The following is a 3541-nucleotide window of genomic DNA, read 5'->3' as shown; positions in this document are numbered from 1 at the left end:
TTCAAGGTATGGAGAAAAAACATGGTTATTTTCTGTTGCTCACTCTTCACCAGAGATGCAACGTGTAATCGTTTCCTGCCTCCCCTCTTATTACAGTGATGGTCCTGGGCTGGTGCCCCGCAGTGCCAATCAAGAGGCAGTAGGATGATGGAAGCAGGAAGCTGGATGCTGCTGGGCTGCCACTCTCAGGGCAACCACGTGGCACAGCTCCGGGGGCTTAATTAACTTAGATGCAATGTGAAAGGCACCCTCTGGAGTGGTGTGATTCTGCAGCCCTGGAAGGGACTCTTGAGAGAAGATGACCCACAGGAGGAAACTGGGGGGAGGGGGTGTACAGGTGGGCCAAGAAAGGTAAGTGAATTTCAGCTCTCAGGAAGTTGTCTCTAGAACATTTCTCTTTAACTCTATATGGGTATATATACAGTAACAATGATGACTAAAACGTATATTGCCTCAGGAAAGAATCGGTGCCATTCGTTAACTGCCAGATCCTCTCCCTGGCTTTGTAACAGAAACACAAACTATTGTCTCTTGTGTAAACTACTGAGCATTTATTTCTAATGCTCATGCTTTACAATAAGGACTATGCATAATACTAAATGTGTCAGTGTATATTACTGGGAGTTTTAATTTTATTTCAACAATAACCTACAGATTTTATTGTAGTTGGTATGTTTCCGATCCTGAATTCAACAAGTAAAAAAGGAAAAATTAGTAAAATTATCAACAAGAAATGTATGACAAAGTAAATGGGTCACGTATAACATAATCTATCCAAAGAGAAAAACTAAATGAGTAGTTGTGTTTCAAGAGAAACAAGACCAATCGTGACTGACACGTGTCATCTTAATGCAAAATAAACAGTGTTAAATGCTTGCAATTTTAAATGCAATGTTAGAAGCTATTGTGCTTAATCCCATTTAATCCTAGCAACAATCCTATAAAATTGGTACAGTTATTGTCTTCATTTTACCCCTAAACAAAGTAAAACACAAAGGGGATCAGTAACTCACTGCAGGCCGTGCAATTGGTAAGGGGCAGAGCCCAAGATTTTGTCACTAAGATGTACAAAGTCCCTAGAACCAGCAAGCCACATTTGTTCCTCTGTACCTGACACTGGGCTGAGTGTTTTACATATATTATCTAAAGTATTAAAATAAATCCGTGGCATATTCAGTTCTACTTCAGCTAGTCTAAAAAAAGAAAGAAGGTCAGGAAGCCTAATGCGAGCCCAAAAGAGGAAGAATTTCTTAAAGTTTATCCAGGATTGTTCAGGGGAGGCAGTACTCTGGCCAAATAGTTTGAGCACTTCAAGTAACTTAGCCATAGGAGGGGTATTTCAGATCAAGATCATCCAAACAACACCTCTTGTTCTGATACAATAATTACCAAACCTTCTGGTTATACATTATTTCTTAGGTTTTCTTTTTTTCCCCCTACAAGGAGAGAATGGAAGAACCACTGGCGTCCTCCACAGCTTTCTCACAGTAAATTAACGAACTGGCATTCTGGTTTATACGTCACTGTTTGTGAGCTGGGACACATCAAGCCTGTCTGCTTGACTAAACTATCAAAGCTGAGTTCTTTGATCTTTTATATCAAAGACCACACCAAAGTTCTGTCATTTGGAGAATCCGTTGGTGAAGCAGTAGAACTCCTGGCCTTTCAAGAGGATGTACCTATCTTGTGCCTAACTAAATGTATGTGTGCTCATTTTTTTTCATGCATTGTTTCTTCAGTCACACATAATTTTTTAAACTAGGGGAAACATATCTCTTGACTATGAATTAGTTGTCGTGAATTCTAAAGTACACAATTCCCTTGCAAGACATTTGGTCCTATCCAAAAAGTCCATAATACATTTGGTCCATAAGACATATGGTCCACACCAAAAGCTCCCTGAAATCTGGTCCAGTCCCAAACGTCCATGAGCACATTTGGTCCATGCCAAATGGTTTTAGACAGAACCAAATATCCAAAATTTTTTGGCACGGACCAAACGTCTGCTAACCATACAATTCAACAAGAAGATGAAAACAAAGAAGAAGGGGAGAAATAACCATCGATGAATAACCAGTGGTAGTACTATTTGGGGAGAATGACTTTAAACCAAAATTATTCATGTTTCCAGTAGAAGAAGCTGTATAGAAATATAAACCAAAGTCACACAAAATGAAGGCTATATAAAAGCCTTAGAGAAAGTCAGAGTTCTTTGGTCTATTCCTAATTTCCAGAAAATACGTTTACAAATGGTCAGGCCACTGAGCATCTGAGATCTAATTGTGTCACATCTAACAAACTGGTTTGATGTTCTCCTTTTAGAAAAGCAGATGGAGTCGTCTAAGACTATGAGAAACCCCTGAAGAAAGATGTGACAGTCTGAGGAACAGACTTAAACTAATGTTTAAAAAATAAATGCTTTCGGGAATTAGCAAGGATTTTGCCATCCAGATCTAAATGAGATTTTCATCATTCTGTAAACAATGCCACAGTAATTTTCTGGTTTTCAAGAAGAAAAAAGGACAAGAATTTAAGAAGTTAAATAAAGAGCAATTGATGGGAAGGAGTTCAGCACGAAGGAAACATCAAGGAAAATGGCTTTAGATAGTTTTTCTTCTATTAAAAATGTCTTTAAAATACAGGGCAGTGCAGAGAATAATATAATAAACACTTATGCATCTACTACATAGTTTTAATAAACGCTCATATTTTGTCATACTTGCTTCAAGTCACTTTTGAGAGAAATAAAACCTTATAAATACAGTTGAAGTTCCCTCTATTCCCCTTCCCAGTCCAATTCCCCTCCCTTTCTCCCCAAAACTCATTATTATGAGTTTTGATGTATACTACATCTATTGCATATGTATGCAGTATAAAAATAGATAGTACCCCAAATGCCCAGTCTATATTTAAGTAGATAACCAACAAGGACCTACTGTATAGCACAGGGAACTCTGCTCAATATTCTGTAATAAGCTAAATGGGAAAAGAATTTGAAAAAGAATAGATACATGTACAGCTGAATCACTTTGCTTTACACCTGAAACTAACACAACATTGTAAATCAACTTTACTCCAATATAAAATAAAATTTTTTTAAATAAAAAAATAGTACCGTATATACAAGTATATATGTGAACTATGTGTTGCATTAAAATACAGACTGGAAAAACACCAAACTTGTATATCTCATGTAATTCATATACCTCATGTACTTTCAAAATATATTCTTAAAATTGCTTTTAAACTGAGAAATTTCAGAGGATAAATTTCAGAGTTAGTTGACATGGCTAAAAACCAGTGGCCATTTCTTCTTGGAAAATAATAAGAAAAGAAACAAAATTTAGAGCAAGGACTTTGTTATAGTGAATTCTGGAAGCTATTTTATAAATTCTGAGAAGATACCGAGAATGAAAAGCAATTTCAAAGGTGGTGATGTGACCAAAAATTCTACAAAGAAGCTCACGTTTTATACATTTGAAATTAGAAATGTGGGATTCCCTGGTGGCGCAGTGGTTGAGAATCTGCCTGCCAATGCAGG

The 3541-nt window shown here is 36.9% G+C and overlaps 1 pseudogene; it reads left to right on the top strand.

Moving 5' to 3' along the window:
* Nucleotides 1–298: 298 nt before the first annotated feature.
* Nucleotides 299–3541, top strand: part of LOC102982992 (poly(A) polymerase alpha-like) — a 10118-nt pseudogene continuing 6875 nt past the window's right edge.

Source organism: Physeter macrocephalus, chromosome 6, assembly GCF_002837175.3.
Source record: "Physeter macrocephalus isolate SW-GA chromosome 6, ASM283717v5, whole genome shotgun sequence".
Taxonomy (NCBI): Eukaryota; Metazoa; Chordata; class Mammalia; order Artiodactyla; family Physeteridae; genus Physeter; species Physeter macrocephalus.
Note: the sequence above shows the minus strand (reverse complement) of the source record. Positions and strands in the feature narration are given on the sequence as shown.